The sequence below is a fragment of the Marmota flaviventris genome, chromosome 19 (assembly GCF_047511675.1).
Source record: "Marmota flaviventris isolate mMarFla1 chromosome 19, mMarFla1.hap1, whole genome shotgun sequence".
In the NCBI taxonomy this organism is placed as follows: domain Eukaryota; kingdom Metazoa; phylum Chordata; class Mammalia; order Rodentia; family Sciuridae; genus Marmota; species Marmota flaviventris.
The window spans coordinates 28,339,185-28,354,328 of record NC_092516.1 but is presented as its reverse complement, the minus strand read 5'-3'; the positions used below and the strand labels follow the sequence as shown (position 1 = coordinate 28,354,328).

The window sequence follows — 15,144 nt, the reverse complement described above, 5'->3', positions numbered from 1 at the left end:
GTCAGGGAGCAGGGTCCAATCCCCTGGTGGTATGCTCCTTCCTATTTGGTCACTCTGAGCACCATCCCATTCATCAGTCACAGTGAGACCCCTCCGGGCTTTCCTGGCCACTCTCCCTCCCTTGGGCTCTGCATTGGTGGTGTCCTGACTTCCTCAGTTCTGTCCATGCCCACACTCCTGGGAAGTGAGTCTTTATCGTGGCTGTAATGGCTGAACATACACCTGGTCCTACAGTTCAGGATTCTCCCTGGGCTGAGGTTGAGGTGTGGGTAGGCTGCATTCCTTCTACAGGCTCTGTGAAGAATTTCCCTCCTGCCATCTAAAGCTTCTGGGGGAAACTGCATTCATTGGCTTGTGGACCCTTCCTCTATTCTCCAAGACAGCAATCAGCTCATGTCTTTCACTCTGACCTCTGGATAATGCAGAATAATCTCCCCATCTCAACATCTGCAACTGCACATGCAGAATCTCTTTTGCCATATGAGGTGCTATGTTCACAGGACCCTGGAACATTGCAGGCTTTCAGCTGCCTATCCCTTCCTGAGGCTATTGTGGCACATCCTGAAACCCATTTTATTAGCCCAACAGCCTTGTCAGTGTCCCTGCTTGGCTACTGACAGATCTCAGTTCTGCCAATCAGATCAGCTCCCATGACCCTGGAAGAAACAGCAACCTGAGAAGTTACTGGCCCAGAGGTGCATACTACCTGACTCACAGGCTCAGCCACAGCCCTCAGACCATAGCATGTGGCTGCTTTGAGCTTTCATCTTCACAGCAGATGTTGCTAGCTCACATATGGCTTGGGAAGGGCTGGTCACAGACAGGAGAGGACAGGGCTTGCCTGCCCTGAGCTGGGGCAGGGGATAGGTCCCAGCTACCTCCTGACTTGCAGCCCTATCTCCCCCGATGGCATCCTTTACTTCTTGAAGTAAAAGCTGGGTGGCACACTGTATGTGTGGGTCTCATGCTGTCCTACCTGTACCCCCATGAGACCTGCAGATTGACCTTCCCAGGTTCTTCCCAGGGCAAGTGAGACAGTAGAAGACTGGGTACTTATATATGATGGATAATATCAACTCTCTCCTTTTGGAAAACTTTTTTTTTTTTTTTTTTTTTTTTACTTAACTATTGTAAGTAAAATAAAATGCCATACAATTAATACAAAATTTAAAAAAACAGAGAAAAATATCTAAGATCTAAAGAATGAGATAGTAAAAAAATAGCCTTTAAATTCCAAGAATTATCCTGTTAAGAGTCTCATTTTAAAATAGTAGGCAATCTATGTCCTCATTTTTGGCTCAAAGGCAGGTTTTATAAAGTAATTAATTGTAATAGTTCTCTTTTGGAGATAAATGGCGCAGATCTGTAAAAACAGTCCCACATAGCTGGCCCTCCAAGCAAAACAGAAAACAATACCCCCACACTGCCTCCTGGAGAGCTGGGACCCTCAATAAGAATATGTCCTAACACTGTCCATCCTAACACTATCCAAAGTCCCTGGGCTTGAAACACCTAGTGACAATGCCTACAAATGCTGCATTAATGCAGAACGCACACAGACAAAAAGTAAAAGTGGAGTGCTTCAGATCAAGGTTCCAGGAAGACATGAGGCACTGAAGAAGACACAAAGCTATGCAAGCCTTGGAAGGCATCTGCATTTGCACATTCACTTTCCACTTGAGATAAAGAAGCAGAAGTGGACCTGGGGCCTGTAGTAGGTGCCAGGTGATGACCCCCTACCAAGGAGCACAGCTGTGTTGCAATGTCCTCACCAGTCTTCCTCAAGTGACCCATAGTCCTACATCAGGTACAGCCACTGACAGCAGAGCAACAAAGATCACAAAATTGTGGATGTTTCTGGTTCCTGCCGCCATTTTCTATGGCTAGAAATGAGCAAGAGCTCCTGAGGCTCAAAGGCAGAGGAGAAGAAAGAGACGTCTCTTCATTAAGCCAAACATGGTAAATAGCAGCCCTCATCTGTCAAGGGCCTTCTCTATGAGCACATGATAGCAACGAGAATGAACTGTTTCTAGTTAAACCTCTCACACAGGGCCAACTACAGCACCTCATCTCAAATCAAAAAAGAGCCAGGCAGAGTGGCACATGCCTATAAACCCAGCGACTTGTGAGGCTGAGGCAGGAGGATTCCAGGTTCAAGGTCAGTCTCAGCATCTTAGACCCTATCTCAAAATAAAAATAAAAAGGCTTGGGGATATGACTCAGTGGTAGAGCATCTCTGGGTTCAATCCTGAGAGCCACGCACACATGCACACACAGAAGCACACAAAATAATAGAAAAAGAAATGACTACGATAATATCAAGAGTATTCCCATCAAATACTTGCTCATATATATTTATAGAAAAAGAGGATCAACCTTTTGAACACAGATAATAGAATTATATTTGTTCCAAATGCTCCCTCTACAACTTGTGATATTTCTTTTATAGAGAAATATCAACCCAAAGCTAAATACATTGTCTTTATGCTCAAATGATGAATTAATTATTGAGAGGTGACTAATAAAACAAAGGCACAATGGAAATTATACACGTACCAAGAATTACCAATGTGTTAATTATTTTAAAAAAGCAGACTTGAAAGTAAAATTTATAGGGAAAAAAACCTCACTGATTCAGTGAAGGTAACACAAGTAACAGTTAAAAACTGCAAATGGGTCAAGTTGATAAAAACTCCATTTTAGGACTGAGTGGTAGGACACTTGCCTAGCACGCAAAACGTCTGGGTTCCATCCAAAGTACCACACAACAATGATGATGATAATGATAATAATAAATTAAGTTTTAGAACCTCCTCCTTTCCCTGAACCCTAGTCCTCAGTTACTTTTTCTAGAAATAACAAGTAGCTGTGTCTCCTTCCATGGAAAGTACATAACATTACATATTATATTCTGTTTAGAAGACCAGCAAATGACATATGATGTCTTGTACCTTAGCCCACACGAAATCACCCTTTACTGTTCACAACTTATTTTCTCTTTCTTTTTCCCCCCACCACTGTGCAACCTGTTTCAGTGCCAGCAGCCTAAAGGCAGAGGTCAGGCAGAGCTTCTGGGCTAGTGTGCCCTCGGCTGGACACTATCAGAGGCACAGGGGAGGGGCCTGCCACAAATCCATATCCAGGAATCACTTTCTCACGTAAAGGTGCACAGCAGACCATGAAATGGATGAAGTAGTTTCACCTAATCAATGAACTTTGGACACACATAGTGTTTTCTGATGTTTTATTTCTAGGAACAGCACCATGATGAAGATCCCTACAAGAGCTCCTTTGCACACGTCAAATATATAGGAAAAATGGGTGTATACAATCCCAAGGGATTCAATTAATTTACTTTCTCACCAACAAAATGAGCTGCCTGAGGGCTAGGGACCTGGCTCATGGCAGAGGACTTGCCTGGCATGCAATTGCCCGGGTTCCACCCCTGGCATTGGGGGAAAAAAAAAAGAGCTGCCTATTTCTACCCAGCCTCACCAGAGCAATGTACTAACAGATTTTATTTTGTAATTGAAGCTAAACATTTTATACATTTGAAAGTCATTTGTTTTCTCTACTGCTCGTGTTGTCTGCCTGTCTTTCTACTGCCTGTGGGTTCTCTTCGTAGTCACTGCAGAAGACATTATATGCTAAGGACACTGCTTCCTTATTTAAAGTGTTACAAATACTTTTTCCTACCTGGATTTTTTGTTTGCTTCTTACCTTTTCCACAGTATTTGTTGTTCTTGTTTTAGATATACATGACAGTAGAATGCATTTTGACATATTATATATACATGGACTCTAACTTCCCATTCTTGTGGTGTAGAAGGTGAGAAGTTAAAGTGATCATGTATTCTTATATGAACACAGTAAAGTTATGTTTGATACATTCTGTTTTCCCTATTCTCTCACCCCCACTACTCCCTCCCTTCCTTTCATTCCCCTTTGTCTAATCCAATGAACTTCTCTCCCCACCACCTTATATGTTAGCATCCACATATGAGAGAACATTCAGCCTTTGGTTTTTTGGGATTGGCTTATTTCACTTAGCATGATAGTATCCAGTTCATCCATTTACTGGCAAATGACATAATTTCATTCTTCTTTAAGGCTGAGTAATATTTCATTTTGTATGTATACCACATTTTCTTTCTCCATTCATCTGTTGGTGGGCATCTAGATTGGTTCCATAGCTTAGCTATTGTCAATTGAGCTGCTATAAACACTGTGTGGTTGCATCACTACAGTATGTTATTTTAAGTACTTCGGGTACATGGGATAACTGGTGGTTATCAAATGGTGGTTCCATTCCAAGTGTTCTGAGGAATCTCCATTATGCTTTCCAGAGTGGTTGCACCAATTTGCAGTCCCACCAACAACGTAAGCGTGTACCTTTTTCTCCACATCCTCACCAACATTTATTGTTACTTGAACTCTTAATAATTGCCATTTAATTTGTTTTTCTCTAATTACTAGAGATGTTGACTTTTTTCATCTGTTGACTGACCATAGACACTTCTATGGTCGCAGAAGATCCTCTGCCTATTTATTGATTGGGTTATTTTATTGGTGTTCAGTTTTTTCAGTTCTTCATATATAGGAAGATTAATGCTGTATTGGAGGTGAAGGTGGCAAAGCTTTTCTCCCAATTCTGTAGGCTCTCTCTTCAGATTCTAGGTTGTTTCCTTTGCTGTCGGGAAAATTTTTAGTTTGATATTTATGATCTTTTGGGAAAGTAAAAGGTGCAGTTCCTTAGAAGTTTGGCAGTTCCTTAAAAGGTTAAAGGTAGAGTTACCAAATGACCCAGCAACTCTACTCCCAGGTGTGGGAAGCTATCCTCACACGTGATTTGAGTTACCTCCCTGGCTGGGTGAGAGGCGCTTAGACACAGCTGTGTCAGAGCTTTCCCCACCCTTTTCCAGGTCCGAGGGCTTGTCTGTGCAGAGGCGTATCTGGCCCCTGACCTTGGGATGCTGCCCCCCTTAACACTTCATTAGATGGGATTTTCCCTGCAATTTTTTTTTCTTTCTCTCTCTCTCTCTCTCTCTCTCTCTCGGTAGCCTCTTTAATAAACCTCGCTACCTCATTAGGTGGCTGGAGGCGGGAGCTAGGAGAAGCCGTCCTGGAGCTGGTTTTAAAGGTAATTAGAATCTTATCTCTTTAATTTAAAACTCCCTAGCTTTTACTCATGAATCGAACCTTCTTTAATGAAGCCAGTGCTGGTCGTGTGGCAGACCCAGGTACATACCTGGGAGAAATGAAAACACATGTCTGTACAAAAACTTGTGTGCAAATATTCATAGCAGCATTATTAGTAATAGTTCAAAAAGGGAAATAGTCAAATATTCACCAACTGATGAGTAAAATGAGTCAATTCCTTCAATGTAACCTTATTCAGCCATAAGAAAGAATGAAGGTCTGAGCATGTAAAATAACATGGATGAACCCTGAAGATTTTACACTAAGAAGCCAGTCAAAAGGTCACATAGTGGATAATTCCACTTCTGTTATGTCCAGAATAGGCAAATCTATGGAGACAGAATGGAGATGAGAGGACGCCTAGGGCTGGGTGAACCGGGGGGAAATGGTGAATGACAGCTAATGGGTACTGACAGGATTTCTTTTGGAGGTGATGAAATATTCTGAAGTTGATTGTGGTGATAGTTGCCCAACTCTGATGTGTACTATAAACCCCTGAGTTGTACACTTTAAATAGGTGCATCACAGCGTATGCAAATTACATCTCAATAAGCTATTAAATAAAAAGGAATAGGTGTCCAATAGAAAAAGCTACTCTTTAACCTTTCACACTGACACACACAATGGCCCAGATAGCACTTATAACAACTGCCAGGAGGACCCTGAGGAAGATCAAATAACTGCTGAGCAGAATTCAAAAGGTACATCAAATCTCCCTTGCAGCATGACATATGAAGTCAGAATGCCAATTCACCTGTCCACAAACAGGGAGGGTCAGAAACAGAATCCAAGGCATGGCTTTGTTAAACATGATTCAAAGAAATAAAGGGAGGCAATATTTTCCAAAACAAGTAAGGCTGACAGTGGAATATAATTTTCATCAATAAAATATCTACTATGTCAACTAAATATTATGGCTTTCTTTTTTTTTCACTTGCTATATTTATATCATTGTTCTTAGTCTACGCTTGCTATATTCCATTTAAATGCGTTTAAAACCATAAACAAGCAAGTATAATGCAAACCACTATGACTCAGAAATATGCAACCAGTAAACCAACAACTACATGTTTGCTAAATTACTAACAAGAGAATTTGTACATCTGTGGATTAACAAGATAATACACATTAAATCTGAACAAAGAGGGAAGGCACTTGAACAGAGATGCAAACATGTTCATGGTGAGCACTGATAAAACTCAAAAGGAGAAGTCCTGTGGCCTATAACTATGACTTTGTAACTCACTGCAGAACAATGAAAGTCAGCAACAAAAAACACAAAGTCATAATTGTAAGAATAAGACAAGGTGGGCAGCGACCAAAGGAGGCAGATTTAAAAAGGCTGCTGAACAAGGCTTTATTTGAGATTCACTCCTGGGCGGCAATTCATCAGACCCACAGAGTGGACAGAAGAAGGGTGTGAGGAGAAACCGCATGGGAGCTCCACCGGACTGGGATTTTATGGGGCTTAGGCAGGAAGGGAAGGGCTTGGGACAGGAAAAGGTGTTTTTAGAGTCCCTTGTCCCTCTGGAGTTGGTTGCAGGAAGCTGGTTGAACCCCAGGATTGGCCAGGGGATTCTGCTGACTGACAGGCGATTCTGTCGGCACCTGATTGATGTTTTTTTCCCAAGGGCAGGCTGCTTCACTGCCACCAACCTGACAATAATGACTCTGGTCCATCCCTACATCCCTATTTTAGCAAAACATAGCACATCACTTGGCAAGACTGTCCTATTAAAGATTCAGGTCCAGGGGGCTGGGGCTGGGGCTCAGCAGTAGCGCACTTGTCTGGCATGTGTGAGGCACTGGGTTCGATTCTCAGCACTCCACATAAATAAATAAAATAAAGGTCTATCAACAACTTAAATAAATAAATAAATAAGAGAGTCAGGTCCAGAACCTTTAAGAAGTAAAACTAGGGCGTGGGTTGTGGCTCAGTGGTAGAGCGCTCGCCTAGCATGTGCAAGGCCCTGGGTTCGATCCTCAGCACCACATAAAAAAATAAAATTAAATAAATAAATAAATAAATATTTTTAAAAAGAAGTGGAACTAGGGGAAGGGGAATTTAGCTCAGTGGCAGAGTACTAGTGTAATTTTCATCAGTTTTGTGGTATCAAGTCTGCAAAAAAAAAAAAAAAAAAAACAACCCTGGGAACCAATCTCTGAAAAACCTGACTCTGAACACTAGGAAGTGCTTGGAAGGCAGCTCATGAAAGTCCTTGTTTTCAAATTTCTTTCCCCTTCAGAATCTACTTTTTCAGAACCATTCCTTGCCCACACCCTTTGTGAGTGGACTTCATGCACCAATGCTGCTCCCCACTGGTTCCACCCTCTGGAACAACACATAAATGTGGAGCCTTTCCACTTCTTGAGAAATTTGCCACCTCTGGCTCAAGAATGTCCAGAAGGGCATTGTTTTCCACTGCCCGATTTCTAATTCTTTAGGATCCTTGCTACTTTCTCCAAACAGATATTTTGAAATTTTAAAGACTCTAGTGAAAACACTGTCATTCCCATTTGTGGGGAGCTACTCTGAATGACCCATGCCTTCCATCCTGAACCAAGAGGCTCTGAACAATCACTTGGTGACTTGGGCATTGCCCCAGCCCAAGAAGTAGAAGGAATGTCTTCAGGAGCTATACTCAGCTATTCCTTTGTTATACTACACCTTTGCCCTGTTTGGAATAGAATGGTCAACGAAAATGCCCTCTGTGTGTCCCCTTCTCTTGCTCTGCCTCTGGGTGTGGCCTTCGTAGATATCAGTCAATCTGCTGACAGCAGACACCACAAGCTAGACTCAACGCCCGGTATCTCTGTCGCTTGTGTGGTTATTTCCTGCAGCCCAGTAGACTCAGGAGTGACCCTGAGTGTTTCAGTACTGAGAAATACGACACCCATTTAATTAGAATCTGTGAGGACTGCCCAACAAACTGTACTGTAGTGATCCTACATGTCACCTTATGCTAAAAGTGGTATTTGCAAAGCACAATGATTCACTCTGTTATCTCCCCAGTATAACTATCATTATTGTTGCATCAGACTATATCCATAGAAGGAAAAAAGTTGTAGAGGTGAAGGTACATTTCAAACAAAATCTGCACGTATTACTCCATTTTAAAACAAGGTAATCACATATATTAATATGGACTGTGCCTGCTATCAAAGAACACAAGCAACAATAAAGGTTGGCAAGGATATGGGGAAACTCATACATTGCTGGTGGGACTGAAAATTGGTGGAACCACTCTAGAAAGCAGTCAGAAGATACCTCGGAAAACTTGGAATGGAACCACCATTTGACCCAGTCATCCCACTCCTAGGTTTATAGCCAAAGGAAAATCAGCATACTACAGTGACGCAGACACATTAATGTTTATAGCAGCTCAACTCACAATAGCTAAACTATGGAACCAACATAGTTGCTCTTCAACAGATGAATGGATAAAGAAACCACGGTATATATACATGGAATATCACTCAGCCTTAAAAAGAATGAAATTATGGCATTTGCTGGTAAATGGATGGAGCTGAAGAATATTATGCTAAGTGAAATAAGCCAATCCCAAAGAACCAAAGGTCAAATATTTTCTCTGATATGCAGATGCTAATTCCCAATAAGGGGGTGTGTGGAGAATAGAGGTATTTTGGACTAGACAGAGAGGAGTGAAGGAAGGGGAAGGGTCATGAGGGTAGGATTGACAGTAGAATGAATGGGACATTATTACCCTATATGCAGATATGATTATATGACCAGTGTAACTCTACCTCATGTACAACCAGAAGAAAGAGAACTTATACTCCATTTATGTAAAATGTATTCTACTATCACGTGTAACTAATTAGTATAAAAAATGTAAAAAAAAAAAAAGAGGATGAAATCTGCCTAACTGCATGCAGCATGTCTAGACCAGGTGGCCAGCAGAGATAGGAAATGCAAATTATGAGTTGAATTTGGGCCAAAATTATGGGGACTTTTAATTTGAACAGAATCTTCTCACACAGTCATGCATCATTTAACGCTCAGGATAAGGACTGAAAAATGTGCCCATAGGAAATCTGACTTTGGGGGGCGTCACAGAGTATACTTACAGAGGCTAAGTTGGCTCCTATATCAACAGGCGATACTATCGTGTGAGAACAATATCATATAGGTGGACCATCACTGACCAAAACATTATCATGTGGCATGTGGGTGTACTTGAAGGCTGTCCACTACAAGGGAGAGTGTGAACTTCTGATTTGCTATGAGAGAACCCAAGCAGCTCTGATGCTTAAAGACATCATGGGGAAATCGAATAAGCGGAGCATCTATGCAATTGGTTTTCCACAGCAACATGACCTGCTTCCTGACAGCCAGGACCTGAGAGAGAGCTGCCAAGGAACTCATGGTCACTTGGAAGGCTGCTGGGTGCTCATTCAACTCTGAACATCCAGGGCTGCAAAACTAGGTGGACACTCACTCTCAGCTGACAACACAAATCAACCTGCATTTACTCCTGCTTGGAATGGGGTCATCAGAATCATGTAAGACATTAAAATGCAAAATAAAACTTCAAGCACAGCATGAATAACAAACATGATCTTGTTGATAAAGTCCAACAGTGGCAAAAGAAAGTCTTGCAGCTTAAATATGGAATCAACCCAATGCCCACTGAGGGATAAACAGAGGGACAAAAGATGTTATCTTCTCTTCTGCTATTCAGCCTTAAGAAAGAGGGAAATTCTGACCCCTTCTCCAGCAATGTAGGATCTTGAGGACAGTACACAAAGTGAAATGACCCAGACACAGTGGGACACATACTGTATGAGTTCACAGTCTTCAACACAGATGAGGTACCGAGGGTTTTCAATTTCATAGAGACAGAAAGTAGAATGGTGGTCAGTAGGAGCTGTAGAAGGAGAAGTAGGAATTAATGCTTCATTGGTAAAGAGTGTCTGTTTATGGTGATGGAAAAGCTCTCCAGATGAGTGATGCAGGTGGTTGCACAACAGAAATTTAAACTCATGCCCTACACGATGACGTTATGGCCAACGATGGAACCACATACATGAATTTGTCCCACAGTATGACAGCACAGTGAAATTGTAGCCATCTCAGTTGGTGTAAGAGCACTCTAGGATGTTTATACAATGATGAATCACCCTATAACACATTTTTAGGAATATATCTCCATTATTAAGTGAGACATGCATGTAATTGACACCACTCACCCTCTACACACCACAATGGGTAACATGGCAAGTTTTCTACACATTTAAACACATTTTGTGGACAGAAAGATAAAACATGGATTGAATGCCCAGCTGGAAAGCAAAAGGCTGAGTTAGGACGTTTGGAAGCAGCTTCCCAGTTCCACTGGGTGCTGGGTCACATCCCATGCACTTCCCATCTTCTCAGCAAATATTATTCTCTGTCTTCAATGGGAAAATCTCCCATTTGTTTCTTCTTTCTACATGTGAGACTTTCCATAGGGTGCATGGGTGATAATGAAATATGCAGGTCAAGAGCAATGTCTGTGCTCCCAAATATGCTATGTAACTGAGAGAGATTGATTGGAACTGAGAGGCTAACCTGAGGTGATCCATAGACTCCCAGAAAGTGTAGACACTCTGGGAAAACCATGAGCATGGGTACAATTTCCTATGATTTTATGACCTCAAAAGGAATCCTTGTGTCAAACATGCCTAAGTGCAGAGTGTGTGTCCCCTTAACAGATTTCTGAAAACAGTGAAGACCAGTGGCACTTAGCAGATTAGATTTGCTAAACTGAGTGTTTCCTTTTAGGGTTTTCAAGTGATAATTCAGTGTATGTGGGTTCTTTTGTACATACTGAGCTCCTTCTTGGGAGGTCATGTCATTTCTGCCCTCCTCCTTCTTCCTTGCCATACTCCTTAATCTCCCACTGCACTGAACTCTGAAATGGAAATGCCCAGAGGTTGGGTATCTAACATGTGTTGTGTTGAGAATGGAGAGAAGAATTCGTGTCTAGACAGAGTGAAAAAGGGGTCAGAGACAAAGTGGACAGAGTTTGGATCAGTCACAGCAGAGACTATCTCCTCTAGAACTCTAGGACAGGTGCACATACCAGTCTGACAGTTGCAGGTGTTTTCCTTCAAACTGGTTGCCAGGTTGGAATAAGTGATGACATCAGAGGCTTCCAACCTTCCTGATTGGAAGGGACAGACTCTGTTGACCACTGGCAGTGCAGTGGGCAACAGTTTGTTCTCAGTACTGTTCTTCACCTGGTTTCTCCTGTTTGGAGAAGAGCGAACAGACTCCTATTCAACCAAATTCTGGAAGAAAGATTTATCTTAATAAGAACCTAGGTTTTGTAGAAGGAAGACAGAGTATTGGAGAACTTATGGAGGATCAACAAATCTCCCAGTCTGGGCAATCGCCTTCCCTGCCAAGCACCTCAGAATCCCACCTGGAGGTGGTGGTAGATGATGAGGTGGCAGGTCCATCAGGTGAGGGAGCTAGAGTGAGAACTGATTTGACATGATGACTGGTAAGGAGGAAGGGATAGAGCAGCCAGAAAGGTGGGAAGCCCACTTTTGAAGTTCAGAATAGGCCACGGGACAAGGAAGTCCACATGGATGGAAAATCTGCAGAGAAAGGAATTGGGCTAGAAGATGAGATCTAAGTTCAGGAAATGGGTACAGGGGATGTAAAAAGGGTCACTCCACCCATGAGAGAAAGTGTCCATAATGAGAAAGAGTTTTGAGGAACAGGGAGATGGGACAATGGTAAGGAGAAGACAGCTACCAGCCAAGCTAAGAAGGCAACAGTTGAAGGTCTGGGGTGTCGGAGGTGAACTGGTATCAGAGGATGAAAGGATGAGTTCCAAATACAGGAGCCTGACTCTGCTTCCTTTACTCAGGTCTGTGGGTAAAACCCTGCCTCCCATGTCGGTCCTCGAGGAAGAGAGAGTGGACCTCAGAATCTGAGGGAGACTCGGATGATGATCCCCCGGGGATTTTTGATTCAGTACCTTGGGTAGAATCTGGCCTCCTGCCTGAGACCACTGGCCTAAAGAGAAAGAGAGAGTCCTCCACTGAATCTGAGGATGAGCTGGAGGATCTGGAAAGTGAGCTATATCACCCCTGGGATGTGGAGTCACTGTGTGGCCTCAAAATGAAACTCAAAAAACGGCGCGTGAACTCGGTGCAACCAGAACACCATGAGGTTTTCAAGAGGCTTCTAGGTAGGGAGACACCCAGGTAGCGCCCTCCAATCCTGCTCTTTACACAAACAAGGAACTTACAGCCACTGCACTTTTCCAAAGAGCCCTGCTATCCCTGAGATCCCCATTCCTGGAGGACTCAGGACCCATGTACCCTGTGAAACTCTTAGATGATGGATGATTACATTACACCTGAAAAATGACCCTGCTTGGGATCACAGAGCTTGATTCCAATTATCCTCACTGATTGCAGACACTGTGGTTCTAATAGATTTCCTCCTCCCTGAGCGGTGCCTATCAAACTAGAAAATAACATAGAAACTCTAATTCTGAGGTGGTGCATTCTTGGGGGATGATGGGCCCTCGCGGTTTACTCCAAGTTCTTAGTCATACAGACGTCTATCTCTTACCCCAACCCTCACTCAGTTGTTTCCCTGGGGGGTTTCAGGGCAAAGCAGCTTTCCCAGGAATGTTCCTGTCCTTTTCCTATCCAACTGGGATATCGGGCTCTTTTGGGCTCTATTGCACTCCAATCCCACACCTTCTTCAGTGGAGGTCCTATTCTTCTCTCTGTTGTCTATCACCCATGAAGCCCCTTCTGGTTCCCAACTAACACCAGTGTTCTGTTCACAGAAGATCCTGTTGTCAAAAGATTCCTGGCCTGGGACAAGAATCTGAGAGTGTCTGACAAGGTGAGGTTGTTCTCTACTGGGCAGTGATCCTGCTCCAGCACAGCCTGGATGAGGAGGGATTTCTAGCCCACGGTCCTTCTGTCTCCATGTAGAACCAACAAGATGTGCCAAGTCCTGACCCTTTGTGACTTGTCAACATCTCTCTTCAGGGCCTAGCAGTTCCATGCAGTGAGGACAGGTGGACCTTGCTTCTGCTTGGGGTGTTGCATTCCTATCCTCCTCTCTCGGCTATTGTTACCTGAGATTTTGGGCGCCTCTCCTCTTTTATTTTTTTAAATATGTTTTAGTTGTAGATATACAGAATACCTTTATTTTTTATCTTTATGTGGTGCTGAGGATCAAATCCGATGCCTCACATGTGCTAGGCAAGCTCTCTACCACTGAGCCAAAACCCCAGTGCTCAACAGCCTTTTTTCTGTGATGCTAGGGATTGAACCCAGGGCCTTGTGCATGCGAGGCTAGCAACCACTCTACAGAGTGAGCTATATCCCTATTGCTGGGGCTCCTCTCCTCTTTGCACTTCTTGGGACCCCCTGTTCTCCAGCTTACCCAAGACCCTCCTCACCCAGCTGACCTACATGCCTTTCCTCAAAAGGTCCCCTCAGAGCTGATCCTACAGAACACACTAAGTCTCTTCTTCCCCCAACTGCTCTGACTGTCTCAGGTCCTTCCCCAAACCAGCAGGTCTCCTTACGTGGTGAACTTCTCTCAGGGGCACTCTTCACCCCAGACTCCCATTCCTGTCCCCTCTTTCCTCCTCTTCCAGGATGTGACCTCTCTCTGTGTTTTTCTTCTCTCTCCATCAGTACCTCCTGTCTATGGTCATAGCTTATTTTAGCCGGGCTGGCCTCTTCTCCTGGCAGTACCAACGAATCCACTTCTTTCTGGCTCTGTGAGTATTGGGTCTCCTTCATCAATCAGGACTCACTACCTGGGAGGGTAGGAGGGGAGCAGAGGGGCACTAACCTTTCTTTTACTTTTAGCCTCTTTGTCCTGTTTGCTCCGTGTTCACGAGATCACAGCACTGTAGTATAGTTTGTTTTTCTTTCCCACACTTCCCTAGTCAAAGCAACACACAAGCTCCCTAAAGGCCAGTTGTTAAAGAGTCAAGGAAACCTAAAGCCCACCTGAGAGGAGTGGAGGAGAGCATGGGCACCTCCTGTCACTGGCAGAGAGACTGGAGGTGCAGCCACATCTGACTGCTCTTCCTTCCTGTATCTATACCAACATTGCTCTGTTTTCTGCCTCTGGATTTCCAAGACAGATGCCCAATTCCCAGCCTGGCACAGGTCCAGTGTAGGGTGGTCCCCTCTGGTTCTTCATACAGGAGTCTTCTCACATTTGTGGCTTTCTACACACACCCTAAAAATTCTTCCAAGATGGGTCCAACCACCCCTTAGGACTGCCCCACAACTGTGTTGCTCAATGCTTTCTAGAAAAGAGCTGGAGTTCTTCAGAAGGTGTGTGTCTGGCAGAGTCCTCTGGACCAAGGCATGGTCCTCTATAACACTTAATAGGGCTGGTGCAGTCCTGTCTGAAGATGGTCCTCTGGGAGTCCGTTTTGGGAAGCTGACTCCAAGGGGAGGTCCTTCTTGGTTGTGCCTCTAAAGAGCAACCTGGTTTCTTTCCCCAGCTACCTGGCCAATGACATGGAGGAGGACAACCAGGCTCCTAAACAAGAAATCTTTCGTTTCCTCTATGGGAAGAGCTACGCCCAGCGTCCCCTGTTCCACAAACTGCGATATCAGTTCATCTGCTCCATGGACTGGAACACTCGGGTTTCCAAGGAGGAGTGTGAGGAGGTGGGTGGTGCTGTGTGTGCTTGTGGGGGGAGAGGGATGGGCTGACTGGAGCGACACAGGAAGGTGGGTGGCTGCAGGCGGGCTCTGGGGAGGAGAAAGCTCAGGAGGGAGGGAAGGACTTCCTGGGCAGTCCTCAGTTTTGCATTTAACCATGTTACTAAGTATTCTTGATGGATCCAAGCAGAAATATTACTAATGTTCAACCACTATTCTACTCAAATCAGGGACAATGATAAAGCTTGTCTCTTGATAAAATCAACTTTTCAA

The 15,144-nt window shown here is 43.8% G+C and overlaps 1 protein-coding gene across 3 annotated transcripts in view; it reads right to left on the bottom strand.

The window, feature by feature from the left end:
- Positions 1-11,384, bottom strand: part of LOC139701304 (caspase recruitment domain-containing protein 11-like) — a 53,429-nt gene extending 42,045 nt beyond the window's left edge. Inside the window, exon 1 of one of the 3 annotated variants that reach the window (XM_071605601.1) lies at positions 11,286-11,384. The gene's annotated coding sequence lies outside the window, so the exon portion shown is untranslated. The remainder of the gene's footprint in view (positions 1-11,285) is intronic. The other 2 variants (XM_071605599.1, XM_071605598.1) reach the window with 2 other exon arrangements.
- Positions 11,385-15,144: the final 3,760 nt, after the last annotated feature.